Genomic DNA, 22409 nt, shown 5'->3' with positions numbered 1-22409 from the left:
ATGCTGGGGTGGGGCGAAGGCAGGGAGGTCCACCACACGTCGGTCCGGCTGGCCCCGTCGGTCGTTCCTGGCTCCGGCTGGGGACGCCACTTCAGAGGCTTCCCGTCGGCTTCCCGGAGGGGGGGAGGGAGGAGGAAGACACACTTTCCAGCTTCAACGAGGAGCCCAAAGCGCTCGGCCAGCCTCCCTCTTCTGCCACAGGCTGGCAGGCGAAGGGATGGAGGAGCCTCCCCTCGGCCGGCCGGTCTGCCGGTCAGTCGGTTGGGGGACCAGCCGTGGGGGCCGCCCCTGCTGCTGCTGCTGCTGCTGCTGCTTGTGATGCCCACGCCGGTCCACCTGCTGCCTCCTCCAGATGCTCCTTGAAGCCGCTGCTCCCGGGAGCTTGGGTGGACAGACAGGCGGAAGGAAGGACGGAGGGACGGAGAGGTGGAAACGGGGGCACCGCAGGTCAGGACGCTGGGACGGGGGGGGCGCGCTTCCAGATCTCCCAGGAAGCTGTAGGGACCCAAGCCCAGCAGCAGGTTGGGGAGGGGAGGGGAGGGGAGGGCCCCTCTGCCTGCCTGCCTGCCTGCAGAACAGACCCTTCCTCAGTAACCCCCCACCCCACCCCACTGACCCCCGCACCACACTCAGGCTAATACAATAAGCCCTGCTCCCATTAACTCTTTGCTGGCTACGGCACAATTGCCGTTACTGGGGAAACACGACGGGACTCACAACTATCCTGGGAGAAGGGCGGGTGGGGGAAGGGAGGGGAGGGGAGGGGAGGGGAGGGGAGGGGAGAGCGCCTTTGCCACCGAGGAGGAGGAGGAGGCTCCATCCTCATGCATGGGGGTGGGGTGGGGTGGCGGCACCCCTTTCCCATACAAAGTCTTTCCAGGGTCTCTTACACCACCCAACCCCAAGAGGGAGGGGCAGGAGGACAGAGGAGCCTTCAAAACCCAGAAGAGTCTCAGCCACCCAGCCCAGCTCAGCCCCTGGGCCTGCCGAAGCCACGGCTTCCAATCAAGTGACCTTTCTTCAGACCCCTGGAAGGAGATGACGGTGGGAGGAAGGAAGGAAGGAGATGATGGTGGGAGGAAGGAAGGAAGGAAGGAAGGAAGGAAGGAAGGAAGGAAGGAAGGAAGGAAGGAAGGAAGGAAGGAAGGAAGGAAGGAAGGAAGGAAGGAAGGAAGGAAGGAAGGAGGGAGGGAGGGAGGGAGGGAGGGAAGGAAGGAAGGAAGGAAGGAAGGAAGGAAGGAAGGAAGGAAGGAAGGAAGGAAGGAAGGAAGGAGGGAGGGAGGGAGGGAGGGAGGAAGGAAGGAAGGAAGGAAGGAAGGAAGGAAGGAAGGAAGGAAGGAAGGAAGGAAGGAAGGAAGGAAGGAAGGAAGGAAGGAAGGAAGGAAGGAAGGAAGGAAGGAAGGAGATGACGGTGGGAGGAAGGAAGGAAGGAAGGAAGGAAGGAAGGAAGGAAGGAAGGAAGGAAGGAAGGAAGGAAGGAAGGAAGGAAGGAAGGAAGGAAGGAAGGAAGGAAGGAGATGACGGTGGGAGGAAGGAAGGAAGGAAGGAAGGAAGGAAGGAAGGAAGGAAGGAAGGAAGGAAGGAGGGAGGGAGGGAGGGAGGGAAGGAAGGAAGGAAGGAAGGAAGGAAGGAAGGAAGGAAGGAAGGAAGGAAGGAAGGAAGGAAGGAAGGAAGGAAGGAAGGAGATGACGGTGGGAGGAAGGAAGGAAGGAAGGAAGGAAGGAAGGAAGGAGGGAGGGAGGGAGGGAGGGAGGGAGGGAGGGAGGGAGGGAGGGAGGGAGGGAGGGAGGGAGGGAGGGAAGGAAGGAAGGAAGGAAGGAAGGAAGGAAGGAAGGAAGGAAGGAAGGAAGGAAGGAAGGAAGGAAGGAAGGAGATGACGGTGGGAGGAAGGTAGGAAAAGAGGGAGGAAGGGAGGGAGGAAGGGAGGGAGGAAGAAAGGAAAGGAGGAAGGAAAAGAGGAAGGGAGGGAGGAAGGAAGGAAGGAAGGAAGGAAGGAAGGAAGGAAGGAAGGAAGGAAGGAAGGAAGGAAGGAAGGAGATGACGGTGGGAGGAAGGTAGGAAAAGAGGGAGGAAGGGAGGGAGGAAGGGAGGGAGGGAGGAAGAAAGGAAGGAAGGAAGGAAGGAAGGAAGGAAGGAAGGAAGGAAGGAAGGAAGGAAGGAAGGAAGGAAGGAAGGAAGGAAGGAAGGAAGGAAGGAGATGACGGTGGGAGGAAGGTAGGAAAAGAGGGAGGGAGGGAGGGAGGAAGGAAGGAAGGAAGGAAGGAAGGAAGGAAGGAAGGAAGGAAGGAAGGAAGGAAGGAAGGAAGGAAGGAAGGAAGGAAGGAAGGAGATGACGGTGGGAGGAAGGTAGGAAAAGAGGGAGGAAGGGAGGGAGGAAGGAAGGAAGGAAGGAAGGAAGGAAGGAAGGAAGGAAGGAGATGACGGTGGGAGGAAGGTAGGAAAAGAGGGAGGAAGGGAGGGAGGAAGGGAGGGAGGAAGAAAGGAAGGAAGGAAGGAAGGAAGGAAGGAAGGAAGGAAGGAAGGAAGGAAGGAAGGAAGGAAGGAAGGAAGGAAGGAAGGAGATGACGGTGGGAGGAAGGTAGGAAAAGAGGGAGGAAGGGAGGGAGGAAGGAAGGAAGGAAGGAAGGAAGGAAGGAAGGAAGGAAGGAAGGAAGGAAGGAAGGAAGGAAGGAAGGAAGGAAGGAAGGAAGGAGATGACGGTGGGAGGAAGGTAGGAAAAGAGGGAGGAAGGGAGGGAGGAAGGGAGGGAGGAAGAAAGGAAAGGAGGAAGGAAAAGAGGAAGGGAGGGAGGGAGGGAGGGAGGAAGGAAGATAAACAGGAAGGAAGGAAAAGAGAGGGAAGGAAGGAAAGAAGGAAGAGATGCACGGAGGGAGGGCAGCAGGCATGCACAAAGGACCTTCCGGATTGTCCCCACAGGGTTAGGGTTCCCAGGGGCCTTGACAGAAACAACTTGGCCCTGAGTGGAGCGATTCGTTGTCTGCCAGGCGGCAGCCTTTGTGGCACCAAGTAGTTTGTTTCAGCAAAGTGGTTTCCTTTCTTCTAAATCACCTTTTGATTCTGAGGCCAGAGTTTTGGCAAAGAAAACAACTGCTGTTAATACCCAAGAATCAGCTTATGAATACTGGTCTTTGCACAAGCATTAGATGTACTCTGGAATTTGTGCGCGCAACTGGTTTCAGGCACCTTCATCTTAAGTCTCCCATTGTCATCCTTTCCCAGTCCCACAGTAAGAGAGTTTCTTGGGAGGCTGATGTGTTCTGAAACCTGCTTTTGCGCTGTCCTCTTGCTGATGCGAGATGCTCAATTACAGTATCTGCTTTCACGGAAATTGCCCAGCGTTCTGCTCCCCCTGCAGAGGACAGCCTGTAGCCTATGCAAAGCTTACTAGGCACTTGTGAGGACAATTGCACCCTCTGTCTTGGCATATGGGGAACTCTGACACTGCCAGCCCTCACCTCTGCAGATTTGCCATTACATCTCTTGCTGCTGTCCAACTTTGCAGGCATCACTACTACACCTTGTGGCAGTGAATTCCACCGTTTACTCATGTACTGTGCACAGTAGAATTTCAGAAGCACTGGCGTCACTGCTGTGCCAGCCCTGTGCTGGCAGTCAGCCAGCGTGCCTCAAGAGCATAGGCAGAATGCATTCAGCACCCAGGGGGACCTCTCGGGGTGACAGTGACTCCCCACCACACTCACTAGAGCCACGCCTACCACTGAAGCCTACAAGGGTCAGAAATCGAGGGGCTGGGGGGGCAATGATGCCGGGGGTGGCCCAAGGCCAGTCTGCCTCATGTCCTGCGGCGAGCGCCTTGCATCTCCTCCCTGTCCTGGGCGGCACTGGAGCAGCGCCACCCCATCTCCCCCCCTCCCCTCCCCCACTCTTGCAGAGAGGAACCCCGAGCGCCCAGGGCCGTTGGCAGCAGTCTGGCACAGCCTCCGATCCCTGGCGCTGGGAGGTTCTCTCCCGAGCCCTCGGCGTTTTGTTCAGAATGAATGAACCTTTCAGTTTGTGCTGGGGGGGGGGTTGGAGCCCATGTGCTTAGCAGCCCCAGAACAAAAGGCAGCTGGAGAGGGAAGCCTCTCTGGAGCCTGGCAGCAGCCCAGGGCCCCTGTGTGTGTGTGTGTGTGTGTGTGTGTGTGTGTGTGTGTGTGCGTGCGTGCGTGCGTGCGTGCGTGCGTGCGTGCGTGTGTGTGTGTGAGAGAGAGAGCAGATGAATGTGTGTGCATGTAAAAGGCAGGCACAGACGGGGGGGGGGGTTGCGGCAAAGACCAGGGCTTTAGGGGCTGACTGGGGTCGTGTGTGTGTGTGTGTCTGTGTGTCTGTGTGTCTGTGTGTCTGTGTGTGTGAGAATGACACATATTAATCCTTTGGAAAGGCCAGCCCTCCAAAGCATGCAGGGTTCGGGTGGGACATGGAGGGGGCGGCCAGGGGGACACTCCCCAGCGAGACCTCCTGCTCCTCCTCGGGAAGGAGGAAGACCTGCAGACGGTGCTGCTGCCGACAGAGGACAGGCTGGGAGCCTCACCCCCCCCCCCCCCCACAGAGAGATTTCACACAGGGATAAAAGCCTGGGCGAGAGGGCGTGCTCTTGACCCCCGCCACAGGTTGATGCCCTTCCCCGAGTCTATCTGAGACCCCCCCCCGGTTGGGGGGGGGCGGGAGGGTTGCAGGGGAAGGAGGGGGCCTGGAGCAGAGCAGGAGCCTCTCTGGTGGAAGGAACCCCTGAAACGGAAAGCGGCCGCTCCGTCTTTTGGCCAGGCAGCCTCGGTGGGGGGCCCTCCCTGGCCTGGGCCACCCAGGCACGCCAGCCAATCCTGCAGGGCCCGGTGGAGCCCAGCCAGCCCTCTCCCCCCCTCCCGCAGAGGGCCCTTGCCCGAGGCACCCAGCACCCTTTCTCCGGTGCCCTGGATGGCTCCTCCGGCTCTGACTTCCCATTAGGCCCTGACCCCCCCCCCCCACTGGGGCCCTGCCTCTGGAGTCGCTCTCGGGGAGGGGGGGACGCCTCGGCTGCTCCGGCAGCTCATGGCCCCTGGCGCCCGTTCACCGCAGAGAGTTGGCGACAGCCCGGGTCAGCGTGCCTGCTGTTAGGCAGCTCCGGCCCTAAGGGTCAGGCGCTAAGCCAAGGGGTGGAAGGAAAGAGGCATCTTTGCCAGGAGGAATGAGGGCACCTAGGGGGTGGCAGCTCGGGCCTGTGCCAGGATGGGCAGCGGGAGTCACCTGGCTGGGAAACCTTCCTGGAGCCAGAATGCGGCGGCGGGAGGGGGGAGAACTGCCCGGTGGCCGGCCAGACTGGTTGCCCCCTGAGGGGCATTTCCACATGCAAACGAAGGCGGAAGGAAGTGCCTGTAACACTAACACGCTGGGGGCTGTGCATGTGTACACACACACACACACACACACACACACACACACACACACACACACACACTACAACCTGTAGCATCAGTAAAATCAGTAGCTGTTTTCATCTTACCTTAAAAACCAGTGTCTGAGCAATCAATTATGCTGCTTAAATGCCATGGGGCGGGGGGGCCGCAGTTTTACCTCCCAAAGTTACTGGCCCTGCACTGTGCAATTAAGGGGATTGAAGATGTTCCTTTCTGCTGGAACTACATAGCCCATCACTCTGCTCATGCTGGCCACTCTTGCAAGGCCCCACAAGCTCTCTTACCTCTGTGTCAGAGTCTTCCTCGGGCAGGCCTGGCAGCGTCCTCTCGAGGGCATCCAGCCAATGGCGCAGAGAGAGCAGCTGCTCACGGACCTCTGGGCCCCGATCCTTCCATTCAGCCTTCCTCATCCAGGCCCTGGGAGCAAAAGCAGAGACAGAGCCTGTAGTGCGGCTGGTCTTAAGGAACAGCTCCTTTAATGCCGTGCACAGAACTGCCACCAAGGGGTTAAAATAATCTGGTCAAACTGAGGCTTTTCTTTCTGCCGCCTCCTCTTCGGCCTCCCACCCCCCCACCCCCCACCCCCCCTGCACCAATACTGGTCAACAGAACGTTTTAAATGGGCAGCCAATTGAGCCAGTGAGCACAGGGCTCCCCCTGTCCTGGGGGTGGGGGGAGAGAAATGGTCGCTCCACTCCTGGGGTGGTTGGGGGTTGCCTGCCCCTCCCTCCCTCCCGACTGCCCTGCCAGGCTCCTAGGGGTTCTGAAGGCAGGCTACAAATTCCGAAAAAGGGAAGTGACCCATTGCCAGGAGGAGCATGGACTAAGTCTGGTCCCAGCCCTTGGAAACACAACAGGGGAGCTCTCGGCCTTTGGGGGAAATACCAATGACGGTTTACCAGGGAGTAATGCACGTGGGAGTTGGATTCCCGAGGAGGGGGGGTGCCCTGGGAAAACAGGCAGCCTATGTAGCCCTGGGCAAAGCAGCACAGTCCCAGAAGAAAGACATGGTGAAGACATGGTTTGCAGTGCAGTGCCCCTTTGAGATGAACCGCTTGCCAGCACATGTGAAGGATATTTAAGTAGCCCACCTTAATGTGGTAAAGGGGTTGGAGTTTGTCCGTGAAGATGAGAGCAATGTGGCCAGGACTCCATGATGGTGACACTCAAACTAACCTTTGTTAGTACTGTGCAGGAGGTAGCAATGGTGAACCACTGTTGAATTTTTCTTACTTTGAAAACCCTATGATGAGACAGTTCAAAAGGAAACAAGAGATAGCGCTGGAAGATTAGACTCTCGGGTCAGAAACCAGTCAATCAGCTACTTGGGAAGAGCGAAGGACAAGTATGAAAAGCTCAGTTATCTAAATTAAAGCCAAAAGGATTTCTAGTGTCTGATGTGCACAGTAGCGGAAGGAAAATCTGATGCTGAACAACTCATACAATTTGCAACATAGAACACAAGATGTATGAATCAAACTGGAAACCATCAAGCAAGACACCGAACAAATAAACATTGCAGTGCTTGGTGTCAATGAAGAAAAGTGGACTTAGCCTGTTGAATTTTTCTTACCTTGAAAACCCTATGATGAGCAGACCGGAACATTTTCAGTCAGACAGCTGCAAAGTGTTCTACTCAGGAAATGTCAAATCCAGAAGAAATGGAGTAGCTCTACAGCAATACAGGAGCAAACTGTAGTGCAGGCAGTTAGGGGCTATAATACAAATTCTGACCCAGCAATATCAATCAGACTCCGTGGAAAACCTATCAGCGTAACCGTCATTCAAGTCTATGCTCCAACTACCGATGCTGAAGATGAAACTGAAAGCTTTTCCGAAACCATCCAGAAGGAAATTTGATCACACACCAAAATACAGTAAGACATGCTTGTAATCATAGGGAAGAAGGGGAGCAAAAGCAAACTTCAGCAAAGCCTCTGCGGATCATAAGAAGCTAGGGGATGTTCTGAAAGAAATGGGCTTGCTTCAGCCCTCGATTATCCCGATGCATAACTTATACTGGCCTTCTCAGCCACATGAGCCGCTGTTCCAAGTCCTCTACTCAGAGCATGTTATCCTTGTCTCTCGAGACTGAAGGAGGCCTAATCCAATCTGAACTTGTACTGTGGACAAGAATCTGCTATTAGGAGAGAAGACGGAGAGGCAGAATGGTGTCCCGTAGGTAAAGGTTTTATATTTTATCCGCTTATCAGTTCACAGGACATATCACACAGAAAGCCAAACTAGATTCAGATGAAGGAGGAATGAAAACTGGTGGAAGAAATAGCGGCCATTTAGGCGCTGTCCCTTACTGCCAGAAAGCAGCAATGTCTTTTTGATTCCCCTCGGGAAATCCAGGGCGAGAGGCGCTCAGCAGCACCCAAGGCCAAGCGGATCTGGTTCCTAACCAGGCCTCTGAGGAAGGTCAGAGAAGACACTGTCAGAGCAGGACCTCAGCTGAACATGGAGAAGATCTAAATCATGATTACAGAAGAAGTACGGGACTTGAATGCTGACAATAAGGGACCTGAAAGGGTCAAAGACGTTCCACCATCCATCCAGGTGGAGAGTTATTGTCAGCCAATGGCAGAAGACGGAGGCTGAGGAGGGCAGCCGCGAAGGATCTAAGAAAGGATCAGAAGCTGCCCTACTTCGGAGTACATCGTGGCAGGGCAAGATTCTCTGGAAAAGGTCACAATGCGGGGAAAGCTAGAAGGCGGCAGGCGGCAGCAGAAGAAGAGGAGAAGCAAACATGGGAGGGATCGCATGCCTACAAGAGCTGAGGAGAGCTGTTGAGAAGAGGACGTTCCAGGAGGCCACTCAATCACAGGGTGGCCCTGAGACGGAGCCCATGTGGCGTCCCATTGTGAGTAGAAAATTGCTGAGAGTTTGACTTCTTCACTAAAGGAAAAAGGGAGTAAAGGGCTATTGGTGCATAGCTTGTAAATTAATTTCCAGAAGCTGAGTGATGAGAATTTAACTCCTTCGCTAAGGAGTGTGTGTGTTATAATTAAATTCCTGAGTAACCTGGGCCGATAAGATATAGCTGACAGGGTAAAAACAAAGTGCAGACTCCGTAAAAGCGAGGCTGCGCAGTAGAAATAGAATGTTTTTGTAACTTAATGAAATTGTAGTAAGTTTGTGAGCCGTAACGGACCGCCCGGACGGACAGCCTATATAATGTGTACTCTTCCTTCGTTCCTCAGAGAAACCAACGCCTTGCGTGGCTTGGCTTGCTTTCTCTCCGCTTTCTGCAGCAGCGAATAATAAATAGCCTCCACTTTGTAGCCTTCGTGTCTCTGTCCATTTCTGTTGGGGGAATTCATAAGGGTCTTGAATTCCGATTAACAGATTGGTGTCAGAAGTGGGATAATAGAAGCCCCTATTGGGGCCGGGCTCAAGTCCGTTGAGGCTGTGGAGAACGGCGGCAGCCTTGCGGAGAACCGGAGGGCCCCCGTCTTGTTTTCGACGGCCGTTTCCCGCCTGGCGTCCCGGCTACACAGTCTCAAGAACTCACAGTGAGACACGAACGTGAGGAGGACGGGTGAGACAGCGCCTGGGTAATCGTGGTGAGTATTGAAATATTGAACTGTGGTTATTGGGGCGGGCGTTGTCAGAGTGATTGTGAATGAGTGATTGAGCCTGCAGTTCTTCGTGGTGACCGTTGGAAGTTCCGGCGCCCGGAGTCAGGCTGCGTGTTTGAAGTCTGAAACCTTTTTTGTGTCTGTGTTGAAAGGACCCCTTACCTTTCACACACCTCCCTGATCCCTTTGTGTTTTGTTTTCCCGCGGGATGGGCAATCAGACGTCTAAGAAACGGTCCAGTGGGGGCCAAAAGGAAAAGGGGGATTCCGTTGGGGACGCCCAGACTTGTCGACGGAAAGATGAGTTAGGAATCCCGGGGAACAGTCCGTTGGCTAGACTGCTTCTCCATTGGGAACAGGCAAAAGTGCAGGATTTTCAAACCCCGGGTGAAATGGTAAGGATGTGCACCCGGGGCAGTGTGGGTTGAAGCCAGTGGGGCTATGGCTCACAATGGTAATTTCGGGCACAGCCAGTGGGGTTTGTGCACCGAAAGGGGAACTAAAGGAGTTTCCCTCTGCCCCACCCACCCCACGGTGGGATGGATAACCTCCCGTCCTACTTCCTAAAGAGAAGGGGATGGGGACGATCAGGCAGCTGGAGGATGCGTGGATGGAAGGGAACGGCCACCCCATTACAATCCACACAGGGAGGAAGATAAGGAAGAACAGGAAGAACAAACTAGGCGGTTGTTTAAGGAACTCAGAGGGTTGGAAATAGAACAGTTGGGGTGGGGTACAACACCAGTAAGGAAAAGGCTGGGGTGCAAGAAAAATGGGCCAGTCGCCCCGAACAAGGACGAGGATGATACAGGATCAGGGGGATCCTTCCTCTATCCTTTGCGGCAGGTACCCTATGGGGAATAGTTTGGGGTGTGTGGCAGTGATCTTAGGATCATAAAGGGACAAATACGCTCTTTAACAGAGGATCCCTTAGGGTTTGTGCAAGGGCTCAGGGATGCCCTTGGCCCATCCATCTATAGTCCCACAGAGTTCCTTTACATCTGCCGGCAACTGGCCGGAATAACTTACACCAACCAAGCTTTGACAAAGGCTAGTGAAAATTGGAGAAATGAAGCTCAAGGTAGAACAGAAGATCAGGCGAGAGAAATGTTCCCAGAAGTAACACCAGGAGACTGGGACTTTCAAACTGCATCAAGGCGTGAACACTGTGAGGTATATTGCAGATATATGTTACAGGCGTTCCAGCAAACTATACCCACCAACATTAGTATGACCAAAGCTTTTGGTCAACTGCAGGGAGTCCTGTGGAGTATTTGGAAAGGATTAAGAAGAGCATGAGGCAATATACAGGATTAGATCCTGAGACTCCTGCCAATCAGGCAATACTTAAACTTCACTTTGTGGCAGAGAGTTATCTAGATATCAGAAATAAGTTTCAGAAATTTGATGGTTTGATGGTGAAACCAATTGAAGAGTTGTTGAATGAAGCGCAGAAAGTAGTACTTAGAAGGGGATGAAGAAAGGGGGGGGGCAAGGGGCCCTGACTGTGTTCACTTTTAAGGTGGCTCAGGAAATACTTGGGTGAAGCTAGGCAAAGAGAGAGAGTAAGGAAAGGAGGGAGTAGAGGAGTAATTGGAAATATTGTAAAGAAGGCAAGGAAAGTTATTGCAGGAAGCAAAGGGGTGCAGACAAGGAAAAGTATGGCATAAGTGACAAAGGAAGTACAAAGATAGAGATGAGGTAGAGAAGAGCGAAGCAAAGAAAGATCAGGTAAGGAGTTTTGAGGGGAAATGGGAAAGGAAAGGCTAGAGAGAGAGGAGATTACATTTTTGATACACACTGGAGCAACCCACTCCACATTGTGCTGAAAAAAAAATCTAATTGGCAAATGTACAAAGGGGAGTGTGAAAAGTTAAAATGTTAGGAGCCACTGGACAAACCGAGGAGGTTCTGATTTTGCAACTCCTCGTGGTCAAAATGGAAAGAGAAAGGGGGGGGCTCAGGGACAATAGCTCCTCTGCTTGGGATGTTTGTGATGTATGTAAAAAGAAAAAGGGAGGTAAAAGACTGAATCAGGGTCATTACCTTCAAGCATGTCAGCTCGGACAGCAGAGCTGTTTGCTCTAAGCTGAGCGCTACAGTTAGCTGAAGGAAAAAGGATCAAAAGAGAAGGGGGGAAATGTAACTTTCTCAGTAGACACAGAGAATGTTGTCCAAAAGTGTACATGAAATGGAATCCTCAGGAGGAGTCCTAAGAGAAATGGGAGTGAATGGAGTCTCTTTGGGGGTTCCCATTTTGAAACCATTAAGCGTTAAGCTGGAGGGGAAGCTAGTAAGGAAAAAGTTCAATTGGCTTGTTAAACTTACTGGGGTATAAAGGGTTAAGAGTAGACACAAAGAAAAATCACCTGGTGTTGAGGGAGGGAGATCCCAGCCTGCATTAGGATACTCTGTATTGACTGTATAAACACATACAGAGAATCTTACATACTAACTGAAGCTGATACTCATGTGCAGAGACACACTGAGACATGTCAGCAAAGAAAATGCCTTGAATTGAGAGGCAAATCGAGAATGAGGATGATCTTTGTTCTGACTTTAGTGATGATGATTATCAGAGTAACTCTTTTCCATCTAAAGGGGCTATAAAAGCCTATTGGAAAGCTACACTTCTGTTAGATGAATCAGGTAGGAAAAAAAAAAGAAGAATACTATGGAACAATTAACTGGTCAGGAAATTAGAGATATCAAAGGTCAGTTAGAGCCTATAGGAGATGGACCTGTAAAATTTGTAGTTGGACTATGGAAAGCAATTGATAACAATAATTGATTCACAGATTTGGTATTGTTGCAGCCTTAAGAGAATGGGTTTTAGATGTACTTAACAGGCTTGATATCTATTCCAACTCAGATAGGAGAAACAAAGAGAGTTAAAAAAAGGCAACCTATTCAAATGCTCCAGCATATAGGGAACAAAAAAAAAAAAGGTAGAGGAACTTGGAATAATAGAGGGGGTGTACAGCCAACTGCTCCTTCAATAGAACAGCCCCCACCCTATAATAAAACAGAGGGAAGGGAACTACAGGAGGCAAGGAAATTAAGAAACAAATTATGGTGGATTTTGAAAAATGCAGGGGAAAATATGGTACAAGTTCATGGCAAAGATACAGAGGTTTTGATGCAAGTAGTGATAGACAAAGGACTGTCCTTTGAAAGAGGAAATAATAAGGGACAAGAAAAGAAGGAGGTTAAGCGAATGGACACTCAGAATCAGTACCAAAAAATTGAAGGAGGAACTGGCTGATATGATCCTTCAGGAGAAAAAAAAAGAGAGAAGAAAAGAAAGAAATTAGAAAACAAAAATATGGGATCTATAATCTGGCAGCATAGGGGAAATTTAAGATCCCAGGGGATGATAGATTGTTTGTGACATGTTTAGATCTGATAGTTAAATCACTTCTGCATTCAGGGGCCACCACCAGTCTTAACACGGAAGAAAATAATAATAACAAAAATAATAAAGGGTATACTTTTGGAAAGTGTATCAGGCCAATAATCTGCTGCTGGCTGTTGTGAACATATGTGGCATTTTCATTGAGAGTGAATTTGTATGGGATCCAGAAGCCACAGAGGATCTAATCATTGGCATGGATGCCTTTCAAACTATGGGCTATGGTTTGATCCCTATAGCAAACAACTACATCAAGCCCAAGCCCAGAAATCATTAGGAAAAAAAAAATTCAGTCTTAAGGTGAAGGATTTGAGAACAAAGGAGGAATGGGAACAGATTGTTCCAGGAGTAAATGCAACATCTAAATATGATTGTGGGAAACACGCTGAAAGAGGGTAAGAAGTGCCTGGGAGAACAGAGAGTTAAAACACTGTTGGAAACCCCTAAACCAAAAACAAAACGGCAGTTGCGGGGATTCCTGGGTATGGTTGGATTCTGTCATGCATGGATCCCAGAGGTGTCAAAATTAGTCAAAATGTTGGGGCAAGCAGAGCCTGATCGTCTGATCTGGACAAAAGAGGGAAATCGAGCCATAGAAGAGGTTAAGAAAAAGCTAACTGAGGCCCCTGCATTGGGCTTGCCAGACATTCACATATTTGTGTTAAATCAAGGAATTGATGGGGGTGATGCAGCCGGTAGCCTATTTTGTCTAGAACCATGGATCCAGTGGTGGAATCCTGGCCGACCTGTGTACAAGCCTGTGAAGCAGCGGCTACCATGGTCAAAGTGGCTCGGAAGCTATTCCCGTTGCATGCTTTGGTGGTGCACTCACAGGAGGGGATGAACCATGATTGCAGACAAATAGTGGACTTTCGAACGAAATGGAGAAGGAATTTGCGGGAGGAACCACTAGAGGGCCCGGCAGTGATTAAATGGTACATTGACGGATCCTCCAAAGTGGTGGATGATGTGTGAAAAAGAGCGGGTATAGAATTGTATCAGGAAACAGAGAAGTTGTGGAACAGGGACAACTCCCACTCTCAACCTCAGCACAGACAGCGGAGGTGTGGGCATTGAAAAGAGCTTTGAAGTTGGGAAGAGGGCTGAATCTTATAGAGATTTATGGTATGAGTGGGGAATTGCTCATGCTTTTGGAAAAAAAAAACACCACAAATTTGGAAGGAGTGAGGATTGTTAAATTTTATGGGAAAGACCATTGCACATGCATGGGTTATAGAGAGAGTGCCTTAAGCCCTGTCCGAGCTTCATGACGTAGCTATAGTATACATTCTAGTTCACCAAAAGGGATACGCAAAGGAAGGTGTGGGGAATCGGGCTGCTGACAAAGCCGCCAAGGAAGAAACAGCTAATAGACTTTTGGTCAGAATGGTAGTAGCCCGTATCCCTCAAAATGGGACATGTCCCAAAGAACAGTGGGTATTCACTCAAAAGGAGCTGGAGTGAATGAGTGCAAATGGTGTAAAAAAAATTTGTATTATGCAGATGTTACATGGAGGAGGACACCAGAGACACAAAAATAACAGAGGCGCTAGGAATAGAGTGGATTGGCTTGCCATGAGAATGTAACCTCGGGCGGCTATTGGATTGTTACCCTTTGAGATGTTGTATGGACATAATGTACTGGGAAAGGAGGGCATGATGCTTTGAAGGGATATGTTCTGGCCCTGTCTTCTGTTTTATTGTCTAATAGGATCCAGGGAATACAGCATCAGACTTTGCCGTTGAAAGCAGCAGTGCATCCCTTTCTCCCAACCCCCAGGACAGTATATGTGTATGTGAAAAAGTGGAACACTAGTCCTCTGGAGACCAAGTGGCAAGGACCCCACCTGGTACTGCTGACCACAGAGACCGCTGTGAGGACTAAAGAGACTGCTTGGACCCATCAACCCCGAGCCAAAAGAGCTGCTAACCCAGAGGATAGTTGGATTGCTCATCCTCAAGAAGGACTTACAACAGTGTTGAAACGTATTCCTAATGTCTAGATGCTTTGTGTTGTCTGGTGATCTGTGTCCATTCTATCCATTCAAGGTGATGCGTAGTAGAGACGGGTCTACTAACGGGAGGATTTGGAATTGGGAGGTTTAGGTACAAGGGGAAACGTATTGGGAATTAAAGTTCAAAAGGGCAATCATACCACCGGACATTGGCATACACGAAGACCCAATCAGAGAGGGAGATTGTGATTAGTTGGGATAAGGGAGAGGACTAGCATAACCAATACTGTGATAAATGCCCACTCATTAGAGAGAACTAGATCATGCCTAAACAGTTGGTGTTTTGTGGATCTCCCTGTCCCTTCTATCATCTCAAGATTTATAGGAAGGAGTCTCCTTTCCTATATTATGCCGATGATCGAGATTGGGAAATCCAATTACTGAAACCTAGCTCATCTACACCGTGGTGGATTACATATTTCAGGGGTTTCACTACTTTGGGGCTTTTAGTATTTGACAAAGTGGTGGGGGACATAGAATCAGGGCACACTCCGGCACACAACGCGAACTCACCCGAGTTTTGGCACAGGCAATATTGTCGCAGGTGTCCCCTAGTCACCAAAATTGAAATTGACGGAGACTCCAGTGACGAAAGTGACACTGGGGAAGACGTACTGACTGAAAGTGAGGGGACCGACAGTGAATGAATTGGGAACCCCTCTCCAGCCTAGAAGTCAAGGAAAATCTTAGACCTTTTAACAGGAATAAACCCTTTCCAGCCCTACCAATACTTAACTTCAGAAGAGTGTTCCTACCAGTGGTGCGCCCGTATAACCAAATTTGATTGTCAAGGAAACAGGTGGTTGAGGTTTAAAGTTGGTTATTACCCTTCGAGGATATGGACGGAGGTGTTGTGGGCACAGCAGAGGAACGGGAAAACCAGATGGTGGAAACCGACTTCGGACATAGCCACTCTGGCGGAAGAGGTTCCAATGTAATGGCTACTAGAAGTAACAATTCTCCATGCCCAAACCTGCTGGAGGTGCCAGAAACAACACCCTTGCTGCCAGTTCGGAGAAGACTCAGACGAGGACGAATGGAAAGATCTATACGTCCACCGATGACCTCGCTGCCTCTTCCACCTTTAATATCTTTTGCATTTATCCTATTCTTTTTGTTTGGGTGAGCCACTGGTAATGACAACACTTGCCCATGCACCACTGTCACTAGACAAGGAAGTCATGAGGTTCATACTTCAATATATTTTAAAAAAAAAACGTTTACAAATGCTCAGGAACGACTGAAATGTGTAGATTCAATTCTGTTTCCTATCAGGTACGCACTCAAGGAAGCAAAAAGGTGTGTTAAGGTACGAGTCTTATGAATGCAATCCTGTTGGCTAAACAAAACGCCAAAATTAAGAATGCTATCTATCAGAATCAGCTGGTACTTGAGTATGCCTAAAGCTGTGCCGATGATGGTGATTAGAGCCCCGGAAGTACAGTACAAGATACTCCCCATCCAGGAGGGAGAGTCAGGTGAATAAGTCAAAATTAGTAAGAAAAGAAAAAGGGGGAATTGTGAGTAGAAAATTGCTGAGAGTTTGACTTCTTCACTAAAGGAAAAAGGGAGTAAAGGGCTATTGGTGCATAGCTTGTAAATTAATTTCCAGAAGCTGAGTGATGAGAATTTAACTCCTTCGCTAAGGAGTGTGTGTGTTATAATTAAATTCCTGAGTAACCTGGGCCGATAAGATATAGCTGACAGGGTAAAAACAAAGTGCAGACTCCGTAAAAGCGAGGCTGCGCAGTAGAAATAGAATGTTTTTGTAACTTAATGAAATTGTAGTAAGTTTGTGAGCCGTAACGGACCGCCCGGACGGACAGCCTATATAATGTGTACTCTTCCTTCGTTCCTCAGAGAAACCAACGCCTTGCGTGGCTTGGCTTGCTTTCTCTCCGCTTTCTGCAGCAGCGAATAATAAATAGCCTCCACTTTGTAGCCTTCGTGTCTCTGTCCATTTCTGTTGGGGGAATTCATAAGGGTCTTGAATTCCGATTAACACCATCACCACCGCAAGGGCCCAGTGGCTGGCCTTGCAGTTCTTTCATTGTGGAGCATGTGCTGGACTTGTCTTGCTTGTGGAGAAGAGAACTTCCCTCTGCCAAGGGAGGATCAGAGGAATGGGGGCCAGGAGTCCCACCCCCTGCCTTGCCGACTTCTCTCTCTTTCTCTTTCTCTTTCTCTCTCTCTGCAGGGCTGCCCAGACCAACAGGGAGAACCTGACAAAGGGGAAGCAGGAAGGGCCTCGGCACGGCCCATCAAGGGTTGGTGCCTGCGGACTTTGCCAGCTCCAAAGGGAGAAGATAAGACAGGGTGTTTAAAGGTGTTGGGATGTGTCCTCAAACCCGTTAAACCAGGACCTATGAAGCGGTCACAGAAAAAGAGAGGTTACTTACCTGTAACTCTGGTTCTTCAAGGGGTCATCTGTGAATTCACACTTATGGGTTTAACCTGTGCTTGCACAGAGGTTTCGGAATATTCTAGAGCTTTAGCACACGTTCACCAGGAGCGCCCCTCTAGGGCACGTGGTCTGCCCATCCTGGCGATTGCTTCAGTTCCTAAGAACAGTCCGTTGCTGTACAGAAGCAAGACAGATGTGAATTCACAGATGACTCCCCCCCCCCCAAGAAGAAGAAGAACCAGAGTTGCAGGTAAGTAACCTCTCTTTCTTCTTCATGGTCTCTGTGAATGCATACTATATCGGGTGATTAACAAGCCTGCCTATCTGGAGGAGAGACTTCACAGAAAAACAGATGACAGAACCGCTCGTCTGAAGGCAGCATCCAACGTTGCTCTGACATCTAAGTGGTAATGGGAGGCAAAGGTCGACGGAGTTGACTGCGTGGCGGCCATGCAGCTGTCAGAAACAGGGGTGCCTCTCAGGTAAGCTGTGGAGGCAGCGACCGCCCTTGTGGAATGTGCTTTAATGCCAACAGGCAGAGGCTTTTTAGCAAGCCGGTATGCGGGGCGTGGTGGGACATGGTGGTGCTGCGTGTTAAACTGCAGAAGCCTCTGTGCTGCAAGGTCAGAAGACCAGCAGTCGCAAGATCGAATCCACGCGATGGATGGCACTCCCGTCACTTGTCCCAGCTCCTGCCAACCTAGCAGTTCAAAAGCATGTAAAAATGAGAGTAGATAAATACAGTAGGTACGATCTCAGTGGGAAGGTCACGGTGTTCCGTGTCTAGTCGCGCTGGCCACGTGTCTTTGGATAAATGCTGGCTCTGTGGGTTGGAGACGGGGATGATGAGCACCATGCCCTAGAGTCAGACATGACTGGACTAAATGTCAAGGGGAACCTTTACCTTTTTATGCAAGGCATATAGTTGTAAGAATCCATCAAGAGATGGTTTGGGGAGAAACATGAGATCCCCTGTGTGGTAAAAGTGAAGAAATAAAAAGAGCGGTGCTGAGTGGGGATATGGACCACTACAGGAAAGATATGGTGGTTGAAACACAATTTCCATAGTTGAACGGCAAGGTATACTGTAGTAGAGGAAGGGAGTGGGCTCCGCCTTGTTTGTTGATATAGAAGAGTGCTGTGTTATTGTCTGTAGTCACCTGCACAGCCGCGCCAGTAATAAGAGGTTCAAAAAAGCGTAATGCTTTGAATATGGCGAGTAACTCGAGATTGTTGATGTGAAGAGATTTTTCCTAGCAAGACCAGGGAGTGTGAATGTGAAGGTCTCTGCAATGCGCTCCCCAACAATGGGACTGGCGTCGGTGGTAATCTGCTGTAAGTTGAAGAGATGCAAAGAGTCTGCCAATGAAGAGATTGACTGGTGTGTCCCACCATAGTAGTTGGGCTGCGAGTTCGGAAGTGACTTAGAATTTTGGTAGGTGGGTCAGACATGGGGTTGAAGAGAGACAGATACCATGCTTGTAGGGAGCACATTTTCAGCCGAGCATGCTGTATAATCAATGTGGTGGAAGCGATGAGGGCGAGGAGGCGTTAAGCTTGATGCGCAGTTATGAGCGCATGAGGTTGGAAGTGTTGGACGAGAGAGTGTATCTTCATCACTCGCTCGTGAGGCAGCTAGGAGAGAGAGAGTTGGATTGACATTGTGCAGAGCCTGTGAACATGAGGGGGCTACTAGCAACCAGTCGTTGATGTATGGAAAAACTGCAATTCTGTGAGTGTGGAGATGAGCCGCGATGGGGGCCATACACTTTGTAAATACTCATGGTGCAGTGGAAAGTCCAAATGGGAGGGCTTTGAATTCATACGTTACAAAACTTGTCCTAGGGAGAATTTGTGGTGATCTTGATGGATGGTGATATGAAAGTAGGCATCGCTTAGGTCGATGACAGCAAACCAGTGGTTTTCTTGAAGTACTGGTAGGATGCGTTCTAGTGTCACCATGCAGAAGCATTTCTGAACGATGTAGTAGTTTAGGTCACTGAGATCGAGAATGGGACGAAGGCTTCCGTCTCTTTTTGGAACAGTAAAGTAGCAGGAGAAGAACCTGGGATCGCCTTCTTGTTGGGTGATAGATAATACGGTGTCCTTTGAGAGAAGGGATTGAATCTCTTGTTCCAAGACAGTTGATGGTGTGGTTAGAATGATTCTTGGTGGAGGCGAAAAGGTAAACTCTATTGCATAGCCGGTGGCTATAATAGAGAGGACCCAAGAATCGGTGGTGATAGATGCCCAAGATGGAAAATGGGCTGTAAGACGGGTGGTGTTGGGTGGTGGAAGGTGAACAGATCTGGGTGACGGGGGAGTTTAAGACTCTGAAGATGCCCATGGCCACAGAGACTGGCAAAACGTTAGGAAGAAAAACCCTCAGAACATGGCCAAACAGCCCGAAAAACCTACAACAACCACCTCAGACTCTGCTTAGTTTTCTTGTCAGGGCGCCTCAAAAGCCTGGCTGGGATGTTGTCTTTGTGTGGCGTGTAGAGGGAAGGATTTGTATTGTTGGATAGGGGTACCAACGGCACCATTAGTATCTCTGGGGTCTATACTACGGTTGAATATTGCATGACCGTGCTGTTTTTCTCATCTTTTGCAGATTATCTAGAATCTTTTATTTATTTATTTATTTATTTATTTATTTATTTATTTATTTATTTATTTATTTATTTATTTATTTAATATCCCGCCTATCTGGTCGGTTAAGACCACTCTCGGCGGCTGACACCATCGAAAGGTAGGTCTTCAATGCGCATGTGAGAGTCATCAGAGATATGGGCTGAACAGAGCCAAGCATGTCTTTGGAGGGCAACAGCAGTAGCCATGTGCCGTGCTGTGATGCATTCCAGAGGCACCAAAGCCATGGCCTCTTGATGAAAAGACAGGCCATTGGCTTTATATTCTCCAGGTGCTGCTTGAAGGGTTGGAAGGGCCTTATTCCATAAAAACCTGTGATAAGCTCCCATGGCTGCAAGATAATTGGCACCACGCAGGGTAAAGGAAGCGAGAAAATTCTGCGGCCAATGGTATCAAGCTTCCTACCCTCCTTGTTATTAGGAGTAGCATTAGAGCGATTGCGTGCTCTGTTTTCTGTAGCATCAACAATTACAAAATTGGGAGGCAGATGCTTGGAGAGGAAGTCAGTATTGTTTCTGTGAGTTCTATATAAATTCTCAGCCCTCTGAGAAATTTGAGGTACCGAGGACCACAACTGTTTGATTAATTTTAGAAGAGATGGGATAAACCCTATATGGAGTGGACGTGTCTGGTCCTCATAGACTTTATCTGACTCCGATTGGACTGGTTGCTGGACATCAAGGTCCATGGCATTGGCTATGTGGAGGAGAAATCCTCAGACGGAGATGGAAGGCTGGTATCGGCAACATCCGAATCAGGAGTTGGCAAGTTAGGAGGAGATCCTTGTGGTGTCAATGGGTCTGAAGTTTCAGAACTGGAAAACTGTATAGGTGGTGGTGAAGAAACCTGTTGATATGGAGAGGCTGGTGCGTTAGGAGGGACATCCTGCAGGTGGGGTTTAGATTGAGTGATACCGTGTTTAGACAGTATTGCCTGTGCTGAATGGTGATGTGCAAGGCGCTTATGTTGGCTAGAGGCGCAGGTGAAGGCCCGGTATAGGTTGTGGTAAACTGAAGAGAGGAAGCGAGGACCTGTGAAAGCGTAGCAGACTCAGCAGGGGGCAATGAAACCAAAGTCAATGGCTGGGGCCGCTTTGGTACCGAAGGTGGTTGAACTGTAATAGATTCAGTATGACTTATCTTACGAGAGGACTTGCGTGGTTTCTGTACTGGAGGCGGAGGATGGATATCGTCCTCAGAGGACTGGTCATATTCATGCCTCAGGTGGTGTAGAGGAGACGGCGAGCCAGTGTTGGTATACTGCAAGATGTAACATTTTAAAGAGCCTTGTGGCGCAGTGGTTAAACCGCTGTACTGCAGCCAAAACTGTGCTCACGACCCGGGGTTCAAATCCCAGGTAGCCGACTCAAGGTTGACTCAGCCTTCTCTCCTTCCGAGGTCGGTAAAATGAGTACCCAGCTCGCTGGGGGGGGGGCAATGTGTAGTAGCCTGCATAATTGTAAACCACCCAGAGAGTGCTTGAAGCACTATGGGGGGCGGTGTATAAGAAGCATGCTTTTGCTTTACCTGTCTCTCATAATCAATTAGGCTCTATAAAGCTTTGCCTCTCTCCCTCCCTCACATTCCCCTCCAATGGTGGTGACTGATTGAGCGAGGCAGAGACCCTGTGTGCTTGCCTAAGATTATTAATTATATTTTGTCTCAGTGTCTCAAAGCCTTTTTTCCAACAGTCAGAAGAGCCAGAAGGATAACACAATATACATATTGAAGAAGACACTTGGGTTCAATGTCATGTCCGGTAGGCTGCTAGTATTGGTACGAGTGACGGTATCGAGCCCGGGAGTCATGCGATGCCTGCAAGCCCGCAGATACCAGAGGTTGTGCAAGTTCACCATGGGATCGGCAAGTCTCCGGTGTAGGGTGCATTGTCCTAGACCGCTTACGCGGAGATAAGGGATCAGCCAAAACGGATCCTGAATTTGATTTGCACACGGAGACAGAACAACCCATAGACTTAGGGCTCAAGCAAGCCAAATATGGAATCCTGTTACCTGTCAGCCGAGGTGTTTGCCCACGATGGGGACTCGGCAAGAAGGGGAGAAGGTGGTTGGCCCGATGGAGGTGGGATGGAATCATGGTCCAATTCAAGATCTATGGTAGGCTGGTCCTGGATAGGAAGTGATTGCTGTTCAGTAGCTGGAGAATCAATAGAAGGTTTCTTCGGTTTCTTGGGCTTGGAACACGCCAATTTCGGAGGCAGCTTCGGTGTGGAGGTCGACTGTGACGTCCATCCCGAGGACTTAGCCTTAGAGGACTTTGATTTTGGGTCTTGACGATGTTGCTTCTGGCGGCGGAGAAGCAGTGGTAATATCAGAAGAAGCAGGCGGTGGCTGCAAGATTTGTGTATCGTCCACGATGGGTAGTGGAGGATGTAGGGACTGTTCCCACAGGAAAGATCTGAGTCATCATTTGGCGTTTAAGAGCTTGTTTTGTGAGATTCTTGCAAGAATGGCAAGAAGCTGGTTGATGGGATTTTCCCAAACAGAACAGGCAAGAGTCGCGTCCGTCGGAGAGGGGAGTCTTATTTGGGCACAAAGTGCACCTCTTAAATGGCCCCGTGGGGACCATAAAAGGCAGGAAGGGAGGGGGGAAAGGGGGTGGTGGAGAGAAGGAAAAGAGATCAAAAAGTCTCTTATTGATTTCTTTCTATCCTTATTCTTTCTCTTCTCTAGGAATTGTAAGAACAAGTCGCGAACGGAGAGCTCGTTGTGAGATGACACCTCAGGGGCGGCAAAAAGGAACTGAGGCAATCGCCAGGACGGGCAGACCGTGTGTACTGGGGGGGGGGCAGTCCTGGCGAACGCATGTTAAAGCTCTAGAATTTTCTGAAACCTCTGCGCAAGTGCAAAGTAAACAGTGTGCATTCACAGAGACCACGAAGAAGACACAGGTGGTGAAAGGCAGGCAGGTGCCTTCCCACACAAATTATA

At 50.0% G+C, this 22409-nt stretch overlaps 1 long non-coding RNA gene across 1 annotated transcript; it reads left to right on the top strand.

Moving 5' to 3' along the window:
- The first annotated feature begins 193 nt into the window (after positions 1 to 193).
- LOC140707027 (uncharacterized) lies at positions 194 to 22346 on the top strand. Its single transcript, XR_012087033.2, has 2 exons — positions 194 to 447; positions 22152 to 22346. It is a non-coding gene; the product is annotated as an uncharacterized LOC140707027 (long non-coding RNA).
- The last annotated feature ends 63 nt before the right edge of the window (positions 22347 to 22409 follow it).

The sequence above is a fragment of the Pogona vitticeps genome, chromosome 4 (genome assembly GCF_051106095.1).
Source record: "Pogona vitticeps strain Pit_001003342236 chromosome 4, PviZW2.1, whole genome shotgun sequence".
NCBI lineage: Eukaryota > Metazoa > Chordata > Lepidosauria > Squamata > Agamidae > Pogona > Pogona vitticeps.
The sequence above is the reverse complement of the archived record's forward strand: the minus strand, read 5'-3'. Positions and strand labels throughout refer to the sequence as shown.